Source organism: Amphiura filiformis, chromosome 17, assembly GCF_039555335.1.
Source record: "Amphiura filiformis chromosome 17, Afil_fr2py, whole genome shotgun sequence".
Classification (NCBI taxonomy): domain Eukaryota; kingdom Metazoa; phylum Echinodermata; class Ophiuroidea; order Amphilepidida; family Amphiuridae; genus Amphiura; species Amphiura filiformis.
Window position 1 is genome coordinate 100,638 of NC_092644.1, and position 21,689 is coordinate 122,326.

At 36.0% G+C, this 21,689-nt stretch overlaps 2 long non-coding RNA genes across 2 annotated transcripts; one reads left to right on the forward strand and one right to left on the reverse strand.

The window, feature by feature from the left end:
* Window positions 1-14,400: 14,400 nt before the first annotated feature.
* LOC140136753 (uncharacterized) lies at window positions 14,401-18,149 on the forward strand. The gene is made up of 3 exons (XR_011856756.1): window positions 14,401-14,604; window positions 16,525-16,616; window positions 17,020-18,149. It is a non-coding gene; the product is annotated as an uncharacterized lncRNA (long non-coding RNA).
* Window positions 18,150-18,715: 566 nt separating this feature from the next.
* On the reverse strand, window positions 18,716-21,561 carry LOC140136754 (uncharacterized). The gene is made up of 2 exons (XR_011856757.1): window positions 21,271-21,561; window positions 18,716-19,877 (listed from the first exon to the last, which is right to left on the reverse strand). It is a non-coding gene; the product is annotated as an uncharacterized lncRNA (long non-coding RNA).
* Between the last annotated feature and the right edge of the window lie 128 nt (window positions 21,562-21,689).

Sequence of the window (21,689 nt, forward strand, 5' to 3'; positions counted from 1 at the left end):
TTTTCTCACGCTCTGCACGCGTTCTTTACACTTTTGCAGTTTTTGCGTTTTAGTTCCAACAATGAATAATTTGTTCTGAGGCCATATGGGCGGAATGGCGGGTAATATAAATTTTCAACCTGAGATAGGGGGTCATCATGTCTCCCCTGTCTCCCAACCCTTATACCTTCCATCATTTCCGTTCTTTGAATGGTTAACAAGAACCCGTTGTCAATTGTCTCATGCTGGAATATACCATAACGATTCGATGCAATTACAAATGTTATCCACAAGCTCTCACTGCTACCCGGGATACCAATACCAACTGCTTTTGGATAATCACCACGTATAGGTGTCCCAAATTGTCCAGTGATACCGTAAACAGTTGCAGGAAATGCAGGAAATGACCCATGACCTACTCCTATGGTGTCTTCATATGATATGTTGGTGACTATTGGATGTACAATAAACATACCACCATCGTTTGAAGTAATTATTTGATAGCACAAAGGAAAGTTAACATCTACCAAGTCAATAATCGAATAAACATTCGGAAAATGTGGTGATGACATGGAAATCTTATCATATTCAACAATTTTTATTAACCCATATGATTGGCAGATATCTAAAGATAAGTAAGAGAAGTCAAACACATTTTTGTTACGGGCACAGACATGATTTCTGAGCTTGGGGCTCATTAAATCGTGATCGTGGTGTTTCTTTGCGAACATTATAATACACAATAAAACCATGTAATCTTTGGTAAATAAACAGATCCGTAAAACAAAATAAAACGTTGCTACTGCAACTCCATGCAATATGCACTTTAACGATGGTCTTGTACGAAATGTGTCCCTTGGAAACCTTTAACCATTAACACTGTTCTTAAAATATGACATCAGCCCGGGGAAGCAAATGTGTAAGATTTACTCTCGTGTCAACAGGGGGACCTGTGCTTTAGTTTTTGTCACGCGGGTCCTTTCTGCTGCTCCATCAGTCATTTTATTAAAATTGGCACAAATGTTTATAATGATGTTCTCTTTCATTTTGCTACGACTCAGCAGGCAAAATTAGCGAAGTAATTAATAATTAATTACAAAGTCAAATTTGGTGTTTTCTATAGTTGCGTATTGGTCTTATGCCACTTATACACTTTATAATAGTAAACAAAATAAGAAACAGCTGCAAAATGAAAAGCACTGCACCGCATACTGGCTTATTATGGAATGAAGCCCATGTATATGTCTTCTTTTTTTACACAGCCGTGACGTGAGATATTTGAAAAGAAAAAAAGGAAAACAAAAAAGGGTCATTGGGTGAGAAGGAGTTCAGTAAAACGAAAACGGGGTCATTGATGAGAGGGAGTTGAAAAATGGTGGTCAATGTGGCCGCACATCCCCGTCACCCATTTCACCCCCGGACGTCACTAGCTATGTAATGAGACCGACGAATTGTGAAGTTCGATATCAGTGCTTGAATGCAATTTACATAACTTTATTCTCTTTTAACACACAAAATATTTGCCAAGTTTACTCCGATGTAAATATTAACATATAGATTAAGAAAAGTTTGATCTTACTGAGGATGTTACAATCCTTCTCATAAGTTCCACCATACGGACAAGAGCAGTTATATCCTATAATTTCCATACGTGATGCTACGGTATCACCATCCTCAATAGGGTAAACACGCAGAAAGCGCGTGACAATAGCATATGGAAATGCGAAGTCAGCTATGTCATAATTATGCTTGTCTTCAAATACCTGTATGACAACATGAATAAATTAAATGCAAGTTCTTCTTAAAGGATCTGGAATGAGCGATTCGAGCGTTTCTACAGTATTTTTTGTGGGACATGAGAGCACACCAGACATATCGAATTGCATTCTGAATACGAAGAATGTCTTTCTGATATCAAATAATTTTCATTTTTTGAAATTTACGATATAATATAAATTTTATGACAAATTATTAAAATTTGATATTTTCACATTTTGATATATAACAGTCCTCGAAGTAAATTTTATAAATCTAATGATATATTCTTAAAGTGTATGTAGCTGGGAGGAAAAAGCCGACGATCAATTGAAAATTTTGACCTTTCATATTGAAGATATGGAAAATCCATATCTTCAATACGAAAGGTCAACATTTTCAATTGATCGTCGGCTTTTCATCCCACCTACATACACTTTAAGTACCTATTATCAGATTTATAAAGTTTACTTCGAGTACTGTTAAATATCAAAAATATCAATTTTTAATCATTTGCCATCAAATGTGTATTACATTGCGAATTTCAAAAATCTAAATTATTTGATATCAGAAGGACATTCTTCGTATTCAGAATGCAATTCGATATGTCTGATGTGCTCTAATGTCCCACAATAAATACTGTCCAAAGGTTCATACCACACCCCTTAAGCTTATTGTCACGCAATTATTCAAGCAAAATAACAATTTTACCACAAACTCAATAATTATGAAACATTCGCGAACCGCTTATTACTTTTTGCCTTATGTACCAAGTCGCTTGGCAGCATAAACCTGCTGTCACTAGGATCTTTAACATGACAATCTTTAGTACACAGTTCCGTAACCCCAAAGTGCCCCCTACACTCCAAGAATGACCTTTGCATGTGTTGAGTACAATAACCTCATACTCCACACCTTGAGATGAGATGTTGTGCTATGATTGTTGAATAGTAATACTTGAGGCTATTATTAGGGATAACCATCAAAATTTCATGTTGCCCCTATTGCTACAAAAGATCGTTTTCTGGATGGAACTCATCAATAGAAGTATTTTGGTGGTTAAATGGTCAAAATCGGTCAAAAACTTTTCGAATTATGAATTTTCAAAGTTTCCCATTCTGACCGGTCATTGGAACGAAATGAAATGACAAGGTCCAAAAATAGCAATTGGGAGCAAAATTGGCATAAGCATATATTTACCTTTATATATTTCTTTATTTTAACATATATGCAAACATGAAACAACATAATGAAAGTACCAAAGGGGTTTCTTATGAAATGGCACTTTACTAGTCAATGGCATAAATATTTTTTCAAACCGAGGCATTGAAATCATGCATTTAGAGAACATTTGGCAAAAATCATCCAAGATGGCCGATATGGCACAAAATCAAAATTGCACTAAGTACAGGTGAACTTTTTTTTTCACAACCAAAAATGTCAATGTTATTGGGTTTAATATGACCAATTAGTAGGTGTATGCAAAGAAAATCCTAAGTGTCATTGAAGGTCATTGACTCATTCACAACAATAGAGGTTATCCACTTCACTCATCATCATGATGAGTGAAGTGGATAACCTCTATTGATGCTCATGTGTGACTTCTAACAAAAGGTGCTGGTTCCCGTAGTATTCCTTATTCAATACAATTCAATGCATGACCTCGAAGTTAGCTGCATGACTTTCGCGGGCTATTTTGAAACAGTTATGGTTGCACATTCAGGTACTTCTTTTGAAAGTTCTAAACAAGGTATAGCCAGCAGCAAGTTCTAGATGGTATAGGCCTAAATATAAGAAAACGTTTAGGGTTGAAATCAGGTGAACAATACATCAAATGAGCACGAAACGTCACATTTATGTTCAGAAAGGTGTCTTCTTAGCATGATTCGAAAGGAGTATGGAAATTCTAAAGGGAAGCTGGTGATTTAATTTGTAACTCGAGATCTACTTGTTCAATTTTTTAACCTTTTTACAGAGGGTATGATAGAGGTATTACTGGCAACTCTGTCAAATTACAGCTCAGTAGGCCACGTTGTTCACCTGATCTTATTGACATGAATATTTTGTGCCATTCTTGAGCAGTGCTGAACTCAGCCACTGGCAATTAAGCGCACTGTGGCGATGGACCAATTTTGACTCGCACTTACAGGAAAATGAAATAAGTTATGTTGTTGTAATTTGCAAGATAGTTACAAAACATAATTGGCATTAACATCCCCAATTTTTACAGACAAATTATGAAAAATAAAAGAATGAGCTCAATTTAGAAATGTCTGTGCAAGTGCACAGTTGAGCTCCCTGCATGTCTATGGGAGTGTTCTAATCAAGTTGATGGTTCATTGGTCATCCCTACTATTATGGTTCATAGTGTGTGTAAACTTTAGCTATGAAGGTAACCATGGTAACACCTCCTATGCTGTAAAAAGTATCGAACGACAAGCATATTGATGGAAAGATTATGCTATTTTGAATGAGGCACACGCCAGTTAAAATCATGACCGAATGTACATAGCACAAAACAATTAAGGCATGAGTTATTTTTACCCCTGTATTTCCTAAACAAAGACAGATATGTCATTTTTAGAACCAGCAGACAGTATCGGCATCTCGGCATCTTTTAGTTCGGATTTAAGATCTCATTTGTTAAAAAACGATGACGTAAAAAGCCAAGGAAGATGCCAATTTCAAAGTTGCAGTTTGCTTCATTACATGCCTTATTATATGTAAATAAAACGGTCTCGAACATCAACTATCGCTATGCTTTAAACCAAACATAAAAGTGCAACTTTTGATTACGTTACTTCCTCGGGGTTTAGATCGCCGTTTCATTAACCAGTTACAACAAATGATATCATCTTAAATCAGTACAGGTGCAGACTGCTTGTTTTACTTTTGACATATTTGCCTTTAAATAGAATGTGGGGGCATAACTGTGGGAACATTTAATGCAGTCCGGGGATGCAGTCGCTTACACATGCCCTTCTCTTGATCACCCGTTGATACACATGTCCCGATTTTAAGCGACAAGACATAGACGAGGCGTGGAGGTAAATCTGAGCAAGAGATTCAATTGATATTTTTGCTGTTGCCGGCCGTGGAAGTATTTTTCATTTAGCAATCTCTCTAATATTTGACACTTGTCTAACAATATTATTGAGGTATGGTTTACCTTGATTGAGTTATTTTCCATGATCGGTTCAAGGGAACCTTCATCTGATCCAAAATACACTTGATGGCGTTTACTGATTTGTGTTTTAAACCCAGTAACAATTACATCAAAACCAAAGTCTATCTGTATCCACTGATCTGTATTTGTCTGCCTAGCTTCCCAATAAGGTACATAGTTCCAAGTAACCCTGCCGAGTCTACAGTTCTGAGGAAAATTATTGTGGGTGTAACTTGATGCAGTTATTTGGCCATCCTGTATCCGCCCATCTGCTAATCCAAGTGGGAGACTTCTCCCAGACTTAACTAAACAAATAAAATACAGTAAAGAACTTATTCTCTAGGCTTATTCCACCCTCCTTTGGAGAAAAGAGATCTTTTATGTTTATAAGTTCAAGTTGCATTAGTCAATACATTTAAAGATTTAAAGTGATCATGGTGATGATAAAAGTGATGATAAAAACGACACACCACTCTCCTTTAAAGACGTTGTAGTTAAATTTGGCGAAATTGTTTCCCGTCTAGATTTAATTCAGGAAAAGTGATGATAAAAAGCACACACAGGAATGTGCGGAGACAACGTCCTATAAGTGCGGCGTAATTTACGTGCTGCATGTTTTATATCAAGCCAAGATACATAAGAAAAAATAATAATTCCCGGCACTTCGGCCATATTCAAGGGTAAAGGTCAACATATTGACCAAGTTTTGACCTTTTTGCTTATAACTCATGAACATTACGTCGCAGGTAGGTCAACAATTACTTTTTCTGAATCCTTGCAACGAGAGGAATAATTTGTTTACCAGATTTGAGCAACTTTAAAATTTGACCACTGTGTTGACCTTTAACCTAGATTATGGCCGGAGTGCCGGGAATTATTTTTGTTAACATCTTGAATGTGTTATAGGGCCATAAAAGGAAGCTAAAAAGTTTGGTAGAGTCCTGTGGGGGTCATCAATAAATTCCCGTATATACCGGACTAATAATCTTCATAATTGGACATAGGCCAATCAAATTAAAAAATCGCCCACCACTAATTGCAACAGAATCCATTTGACATGCATCCATCTCCCAAAAGATAAGACAAAAACATATCAAAAGTCCCCCAAAATCCAAGTAGTGGAGGGGTGAAATTTCAAATTTGGTCAAATATTGCTAAAAACCATACAAATGTATTTATCTCGTTATAAGGATTCAGAAAAAGTATAGTTTGACATATCTCCGATTCACATTTCTAGTTATAGGGGAAAGGTCAAATGTCAAAATTTGAACCCTACAAGGGGGCAAAAATGAAATATTCTCCGATTTTGTTAAAAATGGTCCCATATTGTTCCGCTTGCAAAAGCATTTAATAAAAATAAAAAATAGTTTGCCATATCTCAGGTGTTTTGTTACCCTGGTAACATGGCAAAGAAGATCAAATTGAATAGAGCCGTATTGACCTTGACCTATTTTGTGATGTTACCTATGTAATAAAACATCCAAAACAATGAAACTTTTCTCATTTTGATTTAGTTTTGCCAAAGGAACAATTTGAGAAGCTTAAAACTGGAGCATATTTCCATTGCAAACGACTGAGAACCCAACACTTGACATTTGATCTTTTTGCCTATAACTCAAGAACTGTATGTTGGAGAATTGGTATCCTTATGATGAGAATAAGACATTGGTATGGTTTTTAAAAAGATTTGACCAAATGTGACCGTACAGCACGAATGAGCCGTAAATGTCCTCAATTGTATTCTGAGTTACAGTGTAAAATGGGCATGAAGGTCGTATTCATAGGTACCTCAATTTGGTGCTATACGTGTACCTCATTTAATGAGATACACGTAGCACCAAATTGAAATGCCTATGAATATGACCTTCATGGCCATTGTACGCTGTAGCTCAGAATACAATTGAGGACATTTACGGCTCATTCGTGCTGTACGGTCTAAATTTGAAATTTCACCCCTGCACAAGCGGCCATTTTAGATTTATGCAAATTAGGTACTGTTCCACTACTTGGATTTTTGGGGACTTTTGATATTTTCTTTAATACTTTTCTGAAAAGAATGGTGATTAAATAGTTTCTGTTGCAATTAGTGGTGGGTTAAGCCCTGATTTTTCTTAATTTGATTGGCCTAACAGGATTATGAAATATTATATGTGTCATGATGCAGATATGTCTACAGTAGAATTCACCACGACCTTTGCAGGACTTAAACCCCATTAAAAGCTATTAAACCAATATAACACTCATTGAAAACAGCTCAACTATGTTACATCAGATCTTCTCTGGTTAAATCCACACACACATGTTTCTGATTTACCTGTGCAATGAGCAATGAGCTGGTATTATAGTTTCAGTTGGGTGAACGATTATAAAGCAAACGCGAGGTAACAATTACTGAGTGGCCTTTGTTCACGAAATGAGACAATACTGTGCATATTGTTAACCACATTCTTGAAAATGAGAAACATAATGACTGTGGGCCGTAACACGGTTTGGAAGTAATTTCTTCATATTTTTTGGTGTTATCTGTCGTTTACATATCCTTCCTAAAACACCAAAGTGCGAATATTTCCAAACACTTAAATTACTGAGCAACAAATTTAGGACATGTTACAAAACTATATTTTCTAGAATTTCAGAAGAGTACTCTAAATATTGGCCGGTTATTTTTCACACAGTGACGTTAACTAGGCAATGTACTATTACCTATAACATACACTAAAACACCAAAGTGCGAATATTTTCAAAGATCTAAATTAGCTAAAAATTTAGGACATGTTACAAACTATACGTTTTCTAGAATTTTAGAAGAGTACTTTTAATATTGGCCGGTTATTTTTCACACAGCGACGTTAACTAGGCAATTACCCATACTTCTAACATACATTATTTGTAGATGTTACGCGTCAATGATAAGAGCACTGTGTATTGTGTATAGGAAAACGGAGAGTAACTGCAGTGTGTTATATAAAACAAAATCATCAGACTACTCATTATTCATGACATTGTTCAAAATACAAATCCTCGTTGACTGGAGATCATGGACCTACTATTTTAAATGGTAGGCTTATGGTCCCCAGTCACTTTGGGTAGGTATTTTGCACCATTGTCTCCATGTGCAGTCAATATCTGTATCCTTCCGTCGTACAGCGTCGTACTAGTTCCCATTTCATAAGTTCAAGATTGGAATTTGAATCTGCTATGCTGTCAACCGAGAAGAGTTTTGACACTAAAGTCATCATAAAGACCCCAAAGTCGTCTCACAACTAGGATCGTTATGGGATGTAATAAACATGAAACTTAATCCACTTTTAACTAATATGTTAAACAACCAATTTAAATAATTTTAAACATTTACCCAATTCGCACGTAGGCCCCATGTAGCATGGTGTGCAAGTACAAGAATTATCATCAACGCAAGTTCCTCCGTTGTTACACGTACACATTGCTATAAACGCATAATAATAATAATAATATCAGAAAAATTGTAATATTGTGCCGATTTATTGTCAACATTTGGACATAAGTTGCCAAATTTCATTATCATTAGTTCGTTCATTGGTCACCTGATGCCTGGACACACACAAATACCATATAAACTTCTACTCTTAAAACCAGGTGCGAAAACAATGCGAATACAACGCAGGAACATATGTCATGGTGTTTACGCAAATGCACAATAAAGCTACAATCCCGGACATAAATAGTTCGAACACTTGTGTCAAAGTAGGACTGTTTGAAACCGTATTTCTGTTATACTTGACATATTAAAATTTCGCTTTCTTTGGTGTAAAGTCTGAACCATTTCCTACTATTACAACCCTCCCCCTGCCCCACCAATCAATGTTGGATGTTTCTAGGGGTGCACGACCAAAAAAAACACAACTAACAACATTGATCGGGGGAATGGGGGCAATTATGCCCGGGATTGTAGGCCACATATCCAATTTCTCTCTATTGATCACACGGAATCCTTCTTGGAGCTGTTTTCAACCGTATTATTATCACACTCGCGTAAAAATTCCAATGGTGGCTAGAACGGCGAAGTCGACTCTGGAAGACAAAAACTGGACTGGTCAAAAAGAGCAACCGCTGTCAGCGCATGGATTTGTGAATCGAGAGAATTGTACTGTACAAAAGACTTGTAAAAGATACTTTACCTTCGGTTTTAAAGTTTAGATGAAGAAGCGCAAATACACACAGCAATAACTGCTCCTTCATAGCTGCAGATGTGAAGAAATTGAATACTAATCTACACAGAAAATAAATTAACACAACAACGAACAATTCAACTTTGTTTATATTTTCTCATTCTGAATACGCACAACGCATTCATTCACAACGCATTTGTTCACCTCGCATTGACAACGCGTTCATTTACTATACTGCCAGTTTATACTTAAAGGAGGATTTCGTGATCTCCTATGCCATTGTCCCGCCTGATCATGAATAACGACTTCCTCGTTTTTAAATTGACTAGCCGTATATCAAGTGACCAGTCCACCGGGTCAGTTGCCAGATGAAGTCAGGTGGTTCCAGACGCAACGTCGCAAAGTTGCAAAAAGTATTCTACAGTATTTGATTCACACATTAGTATGCTTAAATGTTGATAGAAAGCATCGTGCAGTATAGGTGGTATGAATGGCCTTGCACAAAATATAAGCATCTACAGACTGTAACAATAAAAATGATACAATTGCAATTTCGCTTCTCAGAAAAATATACACAAGATCATGGCAACAATTTTACATGCAGTGGAATCAGTAACATCTTAGCTAACTTTACTTGGTTTCTTTAATAGTTCGGGCTCAAACGATATGCCCTATTGACTAAATCGTCCAGAAAACGAGTTGGGCAACTTTTAACATTTTCGCACATATCAAGTCTGCATTGCGTAAAATCGACTTTCGTGATTTAGCAATTGCATTTTGCTCTTCAGGGAAAAATTAAAGTGGCCATGACATAAATATGATAAGCAGTAGAATCAGTAATACCCTGACTAACAGAAAAAAGTTCGTGATTTAGCAATTGCATTTTGTTTTTCTTTAAAAAAATAAAGTGACCATGGCATAAATATGACAAGCAGTAGAATTAGTAATACCTTGACTAACAGAAAAAAGCGTTACTTGGTGTCGTTCCTAGTTCAGGTTCAAACGCTATGGCCTTTTTTACTTAGTCGCCCGAGTTGGGGCAATTTTTACCAATATGGTACATCATGTTTGTTCCACGTAAAATGAACTCTCATGCTTATCGTCAATGATCTCAGAACAAAAATAAAAATAAAACTCAATAAAACTGAAGACTGCTTTTAGAGTGGAGGCAAAACAGATAAAGAGCTTACCTGCAATGATTATTCTCAACATATCAATACCAAAGAGAACATACGACCGGGTTTTAATCATTCATAGCAAAGCTGCATGTGCGTTGTCTAATTCAGCCTCACACCTATGGAAGACGAATCCGGTAACTGACGCAGCCCTTGTAGGTCTACAAGTCTCAATACTATAGGCTACTTTTAGAGTGCGGTTGTAGCCATACGCATTTAATTATTTGTCCAAAAACTGAATAAATATGCTGAGTGCAGTATATTTTAATATATTTCAAATAATACGATATATTCTAATTTGTGCTAAGAATAAACTGCGAATGGACACCGTAAGTAATTAGTTTTACATTTTAATCAATTTGAAAATAATCACACTGGTTTTTTAGGTATAAGAATATCTTCTGTTTGCTATTATTCACCGTTGTAGTGACAACGTCATGTGTTGTGCTATAGCCATCCATTCTCTGATATATTTGAAGTCTTTCACCTCATCTAGCTTTGTGCTATTATGTGTGCTGATGTTAACCTGCTGCATTGTCTGGTTAAAAGATATGATACTTCGTATTGGTGGCATTCTTTTTGTAAGTCGCCACTTCCAACTGGTTTTATTTACCCTCTCAGGTAGTTCATGAGTTTGTTTATTTATTCTGACTGAATGACGATGTCATCAGCAATATCCAATATCCAGCAGTATGTATATGAAGCTAGTTTTTGAAATTAGAATTATAAAAATTATTGATAAATTTAATCAAACTAAAAGTGCTGATCATGATAATATTGGATATGTTTTTTAATAATCTCTATATAAATTATATTACCACTTTTTACACCGGTCACCTATCAATACTGTGTATAGGATATTGATACAGAGGTAAAAACCACGCTATATATGAAGAGTTTGTTTCAAAAAGGCGCTAAATCCAACGGCTGCTTTATGTAAAATTCAATTGTAGATAGTCCTAAGAGTAGCAGTAACCTTGCCAATCTAATAACATTGGACCACTAGAATAGTTCTAACAATTCTTTGGATAGCTTAAAAAATAATTGCAAATCTCTTTAACCTCCCCCGGGCGAAGACAAAAACAATAAATATAAAAGAAAATAATATTTTTTGTTCCAAAAGGCGCTAAATCCAATGGCAGCTATTTTAAAACGTTGCATTGGAGAATTTTTAGGGGACAAAATGATTTTGAAAATAGTTAGAAAATAAGATAGAGTTACTAACATATCCATTCCAATTGTTAAATGTCATTTAAACTTTAAAAATGTTAAAATATAACTGTTAGGGTTAATGGGTGACAGGGATCAAAAGTGGTAGTATATACATCTGCAAGTGTGTGTCTTAACCCCATTAGCTCGGTTGGTAAAGCGCCGGACTTTGGTACAATTTTCAAAAGAGCTAGATAGTAAACAGATGTGCTAACTATCGAGTTTTTACGGTACCACTCTTTACACCTGTCAATAGTCAAACTGTGTACACAATTTTGATAGGGGTATCGGTCTTACCATATTTTTTAAAAATACTAGAAAGGTTACTGACAGGCAGAAGTGTTAAATATATCAATAAACTCAATATTATTGAACAATAAGCAATTCGTATTCAGATCAAACCACTCCAAATGTATGACACTTTTAGACTTAATAGTTACGATTAGTAACTAGTTGGAAAGCAACGAACCAAAACTTAGAGCCTTCCTAGATTTATATAAAGCGTTTGACACCGTTGATTATAAAATACTCTTGCATTTATTAGAATACTATTAGAGGAATTGTCCTCGAGTGGTTTCGTAGTTATTTAAATAAAAGAAAAACAATGTGTCTTTTTCAATTCCGAAAAAAAATAATGAAATTAATTAATTAAAGTACAGGGTGGGTAAAAAAAAAGTGCAATAGAGAAAAGAATCCATTTTTATTTGAGAACCAAGTTGAACCTTTTTGGTTTTAAAACATTTTATAAATAACATATCCATTAGAAATCATGTGTGAAAAACTCAAGGAATTGGCATTTACCGTTTTGTTTTTATGACACATTTTATAGCGATACCCAATTTTAATGTTTGTCCAAGACACATCTAATCGCAATTTTGAAGTGGAGTGAATTACAAAATATCCAGTAAGTTGAACATATTGAACAATACGTGTATACATAATATGATAAATATCGATTTTGACTGCATCGTATATCGGTCCGTGCAATTTATAGGGAGTCTGCCATTTTCTTGTAGGCTTGTAGTCCCAGGGGTATAGACGTTGGGTTCTCCCCAGTTTATTCAAGATTTTCTCATAGAACCCCAAGATGTTTTTAGAAAATGGAAGATTAGATTACCATAAAAACGATACAGTAATCTTGATCGGGGTTCTATGTAAAAATTACATAGATTTTACAACATTTTTTGAGAGTTTATTTTCACTAAATTCAAAAAATATTTAGACGTAGGCCTATATAAAATTGAAATAAAGTTCTCCCATTCCTAAACAACACCAACTGTACCACAATTGGGTATCACGAATCGTTCTACATGTTGTGCAGTTAATATTCATATATTTCTTTATACATAGGATGCTTCAGTTTTTACACACAAAATATTTCGGCGAAAACCCGCCCACTCGGCTATTTTATAAAGATATCGGACTTCCCTAGAAAATGCAATAATTAGCATTAAAACCAAGTTGTTTTTACGCATTTTAAAAACACTTTGGCCCGATGGCGAATGCCGCTGTAGGTACATACCAATAATAAACTGTGTTAATGTTAGTTCCACTAATAAATTTAATATAATCCTTGATAATAACTTCTTATTCTTACGAGTATTGATCGACGAGAATCTAACATGAAAGAAGCATAGAAATAATGTCTTCGAAACCATAGCAAGACGCATGGTGATTTTTTTATAAACTCAAACAATTTATCAGGGAAAAATAGTGTATTCTATATATTGCACTTTAATTCTTCCACATATAACTGTATATTTGCTATGGGTAATGTTGCCAACAAGTGTATTTGAAAATACTCCTAGATTGCAAACGAGAGAGCCCTCAGAATAATCTTCATTATTGATTATAGAAGTCATTCAGCTCCCTTGTTTAAAATTACATGACATCAACGAAGTAGAAATCAGTACATTTATGTATAAGTGCTCCAACCACCAACTCCCAACAGCATTTGATTCGTTCCTTGTCAGACAAAATACTCTGTACCAAACACAGGTAACTATAATACTCTCTTAAATATATTATAAAACTAGAACCAGATCTTAAAGGAAAATATAATTTTAAATATGTTTAATTCTATAAATCTAAGTTATAAAGGTTATTATCTCGTACAAGATTATGCATGCTTATTTTCCCGTACACGAATGGATATAAAAGATAATGTATTTTTATTATTATGATTTTTTTTCTACGTTTGTATAATTTTTTTCTAAATGGAAAGTTGGTGTTCACCTCAGGTGGTCAGTTCTCTCGAGCATCTACATTCTTGAGTTGTTGCTTTTTATTAGCGCTTTTATCTTGTTGATGCAAAATGAATGTTATGCATGTATGTTTATCCTATCTATCTTATACCTAAATATGTATATATAAAAAATGTGGTGCATAGCGGGCAAATTTCTTTAACTCCATCCGCCACACACCCACCCTCCCACCCACAAACACCCCGTCATCCACTTACCTCTCATCCACACATAGTCCTATTGTACGCTCACGTGCAGCATAATGGAACAACTTCTGGTAAACCGCACAGAACCGTATGCTGGTTTGATAGTGTCATGCCGCCTGCCGCTTTTGCCGTTCAATGGTGATATTTGTGTCACTGCGCACTCTCATCAGAAACGCCAGTGGTGACGTGACCAAGCAACAACCAACGATCACCTTGCCGCTCTTTTCGAAAGCGGCAAATCACAAGGAGTTGCTTTACGTCAAATGTTACGCTTGTGGCGTGTATGGCACTGCACGCTATTTGGCCAATGAGAACATAACGGCAACATTGGTTTCAGACTCGAGCCGCTGTCGCAAAGCCGCGTACCGCTTGGTGACTGCGGCAAGCGGCATGACAATCTGAAACCAGCATCAGGCACTATAATAGTCTCCTACACAGCCAGTTTGCGTCGGTCTGACACTCGTCGATCCTCCTAACAAACAGTCTGCAAAAGAGCACATATAACGACTCTTCTGATTGGTGCCCCGTATTTCGGGTGCCGGAAGTGGCTGTTGACCTGATCAATTTGATTTGACCTTTGAACAGCTGATTGATTTCGTTCGCCGCAGCACCGTAGCACGATCTGTCAACGCGAGCAGATTTGATTGAAAATTGAACGAATTTTCAACATCTATTTGGTAATTTTGAGCACCTTTTCATGAAAGAAAATCTCAAGACGAGAAAGTAAGTACTTAACGAACTGATTTCTGTTGATTTTATTGATACTTTCGACAGGCCAGTCCATTGAGTCCCGTCTAAAATCCCTGCAATCTCTGCATACATCCTCCTGTACATTACAATGTTTACATCATTTGTACATGGCATACATACATCATGTACTATTACACTGGAATATTATAAATATATTATAATACTAGCCATTGCATGCATGCATGATACTCTACATACTGATTCTGTCTGATGGCATGGCGTTTGGAGTACATGAGTAAACCTTTGACGAGAGTGTACATCACAAAATTTACTCAGCTCAGTCAGTCATTTGTTGGAACACACTTGTCTGATTGTTGTCTGCAGAGGTGATCTGCTGTCAATGTGGAATCAGTGGAAATTTACAAATTAACTTTGTGCTGTACATAACACATTGTTAGCTCAGACTTTACAACATCACGGTACGTACGCGCTCATCAAACTTTGATTTACTGCAAGTGCAACATATATTATACTTATAGCACCATTGCAAGGCAGCAGTGCATCAGGTTCGGGATGTGGTGCGAGGTGACTGCGGCCTTCATACAGTGTTAATTTATAAACGTTTGATTGTGTGTGTAATTACACAATACACATGAACGCTTGTACGAGAAGTCTAGCTTCGAATTTGTCACAGATAGCTTCACACTATTTAAAGACGAGTCCTGAGCTATCAAAATCTAGTACTTAGAAATCAATGGCTATATAGGGAAGCTGTAAGTAAACACAGCCGATCACTGCTGGAGATCGTATCAAAAATGTTGCTAAAATTGCAGTCATGCACTTCAACTAAATATTAGACTGTCAAAAATAGGCAGCATTTCCTTAAAATACACAGTTGACTCAATCAAATTTTAACTTGCATCAAAATCAGCAGAAATATTAAATGTTAATGCTGATCGGCAGATCCACTGAAATAATGATAGCAAATGGACTCGAGCATCGAATGCGTACAAAGCTGTACATGTAAAACTATTGTGTGCAAATTTGAAGCTAGAGTACTCAAGTAAGTAGTAAGCAAACGTTACTGTCTCGATTCTCGAATGGTACAAATCCTGGTCCCATGGGAGTATGGTGGGGATTTTTTTTCACATGTGAAGTCCCCGATTTTGGCATTCTGAATCTAACTCAAAATTAGTTACAATTTTATCTCAGTATCATTTTTGTTTGGAGATAAATAGGATCAACTGATCATTAAATCGGATATCGTACCGTCGGCCAGATATTTTCGATATCGGTATTTGATCGGATATCAGTCCAAAAAAAATTTCAATTATTTTTTTTTAAAGTTTTCTGCAACTTTGAAGAACCACTGGACCTATTCTGAGGTGCTAGCACAGTTAATTTGAAGAAAAAAATTGGGGAAAAAATTACGAAAAGATTAGTTTGTTATCCAATATGCAAACTATCAACAAATGTTTGTACCTCTTAGCTCTTCATCTATTACATAATTATTATTTATGGAAAATCGTAATTGTTTCCAATTTTTTTTTCAAATTAATTTTGGCTGATCTTAGCACCTCAGAATAGGTCCAGTTGTTTTTCAAAGTCGCTGAAAACTTTGGAATTTTTTTTTTTAAATTGAATTAAAAAAAAAAATTTAACTGATATCTGATCGGATCAGATATTGGCCGATATTATTTACATCGATATCCAATCGGTAGACAGTTCTGCCATGTCGGTTGAGGGCAGGCCTAGAGATAAATCAGGTTTAGCTAGCTCAAGTTGAGTGCCGGTTAATATACCATATCCAATTAGAGCGCCAGCTCAGGGCACAATTTTTTAGCAAACATGAGGAATTGGTAAATGGGGATATACTTTTTTTATGATGAAAACATCATTTGTGAGAAAAAACTGCTATTTATTAAATCATTAATTTGTGTATTTGGTTTGCAGTTGACCAAGATGACATCTGTTGAACAACAGTAATGGAGATGGCTTGATGCAACACGATCTTGGGTTTCTGACAGACAGTGACCTGTTACTTTGTAAGTAGAAACATGCTTAATGTCAACTCATTTTTTCCTTTAGAATCATGCCAACAGCAAAACACCATAGAGTATAATGGTGAAATTAAGAATGGTGGAATATAAATAAGCCTAGATAAGACAAGCAACTAAAAAACTGGAAGAGGCTACATTACCCTAAACAATCACAGAAAGGCTTGAAAATGTGAAAAACATAATCTATGGCAGCACATTAAAATGGCTATTTTTATTTGCTTTTGATTTGAAAGAAAAAATACTAAATCCCCATAATGTCACTGATTCAATGATACGTTAACATGCATGAGACGTCTCGGCACTCACTTTATTGGTGAATAAATCTCCATGCAGACATTTATCAGACCCATTTAATATATTATGTTTAATTGTTATTATTGTCTTACAGGAGCATGCATGATGATTTGGAAATTGGACCTTGTGATGGCCACCTTGGACATAAATAGCGAACAACCGATTTTTGAATCAACAGACAGAACTATTATTGTTGATTATTCAGTGGATTATGCAGCCTACTGATTTGTCACATACTACTCAAATAGCAATTAGATGTAAAGTTACAGCATTCAGCAATTGAGAAAAATCAGACAAAAACACTTGTTTGGCCTGTATGAAAATGAATCGTGCAGAAACACAGAACACAAAATGATTGTGTTCCTGGAGAACAAAACTAAAAGGGCTCCTGTATTACTCTACAAATTACATAAACAATGTATAACACTCAAAGATTATGACACAGGAATTTGATTTAATACAGGGCCTCTGAAAGAACTGCAGTCAGAAAAATTAATTTTTGAGTACCGTAATTAATTTTGCTACAAAGAAATTAAAAAGGTGTATGTTGTTACGTGGTAAAGCATCTGTCACTTACTTTTTAATTTTGAAAATCAAGGGTTTGGTTCAGGAACCAAACTAGGAACAATAATTAAAGTTCAGAGAGTACAGTTCTGTATGAAGTGTTTTTTTTTATTGTTTTGGTTTTGGAGTGTCCCTGTACTAGAGCTAAATGCTAGGATCAGTCTTCATTGATTAAAACAAAAGATCAGAAAAATAAGGCCCCAGTGTTTTTGCAAAGCTATAATTCAGTGTGTTCATGAGATACTCTATTAATGATTTCAAAATGCATTGAATTTGTATCCATTTTGAAATCATTAAGGGGGTACTACACCCCTGCCCAATTTTGTACCTATTTTTGCATTTTTTTCAAAAATTATAGTGCATTGGTGACAAGTAAGATATGTATATTATAGGGGCAAGGACTACAACTACTACACTGGAAATTTTATTTCAACACAGACAGCAGTTGTGGAGTTACAGTCAAAAATGAGGGAAAACCAGTATTTTATCAATAAATCAATAACTACTTGCCTTAAGTTGTCGAATTTTCAGTGCAGTAGTTGTTAGTCCTTGCCCCTATAATATCTTACTTGTCACCAATGCGCTATAATTGTGTGAGAAAAATGCAAAAATAGGCACAAAATTGGCCAGAGTATGACATGAACACATTATATATAACTATTTGCAGGGCCTATTATTTTTTCTTCTTTTTTAAATATCAACCATGAATGATCCTAGCATTTAGGCCTAAAAATTGTTTGATTGACATTTGAAAAATTAGGGTAGGTCGGTCAGCATTTTTTCCCTTTTTTTTCTTCTTTTTTGCACCTGCTTTTTAAGCTGTAAATTGCGTATGATAAAGGCCTTGGAACTTTAAAAAAAAAAAAATTATTATTTTTTAGGGTGTTTAAGTTTAGGGTCGCTCGGATTACACCAATCAAACCATTTTTAAAGGCCTTAGCTCTAGGGTCCAGGGACACTCCAAAACCGAAAAAATAAATAACTAAATTAATTAATTAAATATTTTTTAAATAGCCTGACGGGCCACATGGAGATAAAACCCAATAGCCCAATGGAAAATTTGGTGGGCATGGCTATCGGGCTATCTCTTTTTCCAACCCCTTCAACTTGCAGTTTCTTGTATTCACAGTTTCAAACATTTACAGCCTATGGGACAAAAACATTTTTGCAGGCAAAAATAAAACCCATGATATTTCATGTTTTTTATTTTTGCCTGCAAAAATATTTTTGTCCCATAGATTTGTAGGATTGTATATTAAATTGCAGACCGCGATGATGCATGAAAAGAGTACCCTTTCCTGCAGATTGTTGCTCGATGATGACAACACATTTATTCTGAGTGGCTCCCCGGGTATTAACACTGAAGCAAATTCAAACAAACTAAAATAATTATGCTTGTAATTATTATTCTTTCCATTGTTACACATACAAAGTCATGAAATACAAAGTCATGATTGTTATTAAATGCCATCTGTAATTACCAACAGTATTACCAGTGCTTGTGTTTAATATCAAATATAATTATAGTTTCTTTCAATAGTGTATGAAAAGTAAATCTTCAGATACCATGAAGAGGTTGAATAAAATGTACGTTTTATATACCATGGTCATTTATAAGTCAGATTATAGTCATTCATCTCTCACCAATGTCCTTACTAGTTCCTGACAGACCTCAACAGCATGTACATGTGGTCACAATTCACTATAAAATATTTGGCTGACCAACTGAGAGTAATTTCCAGGACCTATGTTACCAGAAACACATAAACACATTTAAAGTCTAAATGAAACAAGTGAACCTTGACCCTTTTTAGATGAAACTAAATTTCCTATCAAGAGGTGGAAATTACACATTTCATGTAGACCTCAAGGCCATCTATTGCCACACAATGAGTTAGTGGAAGGGAGTTTCATAGGGTATGAAAATACTTGCATTTTTCTGACAATAAGTTGAGCTGTGAACAGATGTAACAATGGCCAGATGATTTCGCTGTGAATTTTGTACCAATTACATGCTATTAAGGTGCACTGAAAGTGGTACTATGGTGTAATTTAAAGAGTTCACAGTGGTGAACTCATTGGAGATTTGAGAATCACTGAATAAACATGATTCTCAGCTTCTGTCTATCCAGTCTAACAAAGCTTCATAATATCAATCCTTATTCATTTGTTGCCACAGTTCACTGCATAAATTTAGTTTCTAAATTGGAATGTGTTAAATTAAAAGTTGTTTATGGAGTGCTTGCTGCCACACCAGTGTACACAGAGGGATGTTGGTGCAAATTTGGTTAACTAATAACGCAGAATGTGGAACCTCATATTGCTGACTTCCAGGTGGCTTCTGTAAGTTTCCCAGGCTTGGTCAACCACTCGGCTTACCACATCAACCTGTAAATTTTAAAAGAAAAAGAATAAAATATTTTTATTGTTTATATTCAAACAATTTTTTTGGTAAATTGAAAATGATACACTGTGACTGGTCACATACTAGAGTTGCAGATCAGGTGGACTGTAGGTACATTTTTATAGCTAGTCAAACTTTAAAAATTACCCTCCCAACATTTGGTTTACTCAGTGGCATTCATTTGTAAACTTAAATTGTTTCCCAATTTTGGAAAAATCTCAGTAGGTCAGCCCCATAGAACAGGGTTTTATTTTTTCGTCACCTATTTTAAAATCAAACCTCCCTTTGGCCTACCAAAAAAACTTTGCCCCCCCCCCCCAATTCACCACCCTGCGGTACATATAAGGGGCTGTGCAATAATTATGAGCCCTGGAGGAGGGTAAAATGACACATGTAGCGCCTTTTAGATAAAACGCTCTAAAAAGGCTTGGAAAACAGTACGGGAAAAGCTTTAATATGCAAATATTCCTGCTTGCTGCACTCGCAACATGTATCTTGTAAATTGGGATTCCAAAAATTTGGCATGCGGCCATGCGCAAGGGGGGGGGGGGCAAAGAATTTTGGCAGGTTGAGAGAGGGTGGGGCAAGCAATTTTTGGCTAGCCGTTCGGAAATTTTACCCTCCCCCGGCTCATAATTATTGCACAGCCCCTAATTATTGCACGGAAGGTCATTCGTTCAAATCATCCTTCAGACATGCTCCAGAAGACATGCAAATGCATTTGCATGTCTTCTGGAGCGCTGGTCTGGAGGTCAGTGGAGGATGATTTGAACTAATGACCTTCCATGCAAGCACCTTACACCCATCGAATGTGTGTCATCGGCCCTCAGACTGTAGGATTCAATTCATGTAAAGCACCTAGTATAAGGGGCTGGCATTTTCTTCAGAAGGGGGGGGGTCCCAAATATGTCAGTGACCAGAGTCAATTTTTTATGACCCCCTATCGTGGCCAAAATTTTTTAACGACCCCCTTATCTTGGGTCAAAATTTTTATGACCAACCCCACCCCCCGCCCACCTACACGCACTCAAGACAAATCATTCATTGCCGGAACTAAAGTGCGGAGTGTGCCAAAGGCTAAGAGCAATGAAGGCGCGTGAAGTGCATAAAAAATTTGCATTATATAGCTAGATTGTATGCACATTTTGATTGTGAAGTTAAAGAATGCGTGCGCAGCGCGTGAACATTTTTAGTCGCCAGCCCTAGGCCTTAATAATTCTACAAACCCCCTATTTTGGGTGTTAAAAAATTATAAGCCCCCTATTTTTGGTCCAAAAATTGTATGACCCCCCACCCAGTATATTTGGGACCCACCCCCTTCCGAAGAAAATGCCAGCCACCTAATTATTTAATTAAATATAAATATACTCACGTCACGTCACTTTTAAGCTTTCTTAGATCAGCACAAAACTGCCTGTCTCTGCACTGTCGCGATCGTGCCTCAGCTGGCGGCCGCGCCGGTCACGGTAAATCCATACAAATTGTATCCATAAAGTGTCACTCGGATCGCCACACAGCATTTTAATTATACTTTATTTTGTTCATGTTTAACACCTTGTTTGTTTACATAAAATCCCCGTAAACATAACTGTAAACAGTTCCCGGGAAATCCCCGTAATACATGTACACTGCAGCCAGCTGACGAACGGCTTCCGGGGTTAAATTACGTCATGGTATATTGACCAATTGCGAACAACAGAGATGATTTTCATTTTGGACTTTACTAAGTCCAGATTAATTTTAAACTTGAAATTAAATTCACTTTGTGTAACAAGTATGATTTTGAATGTCCAATT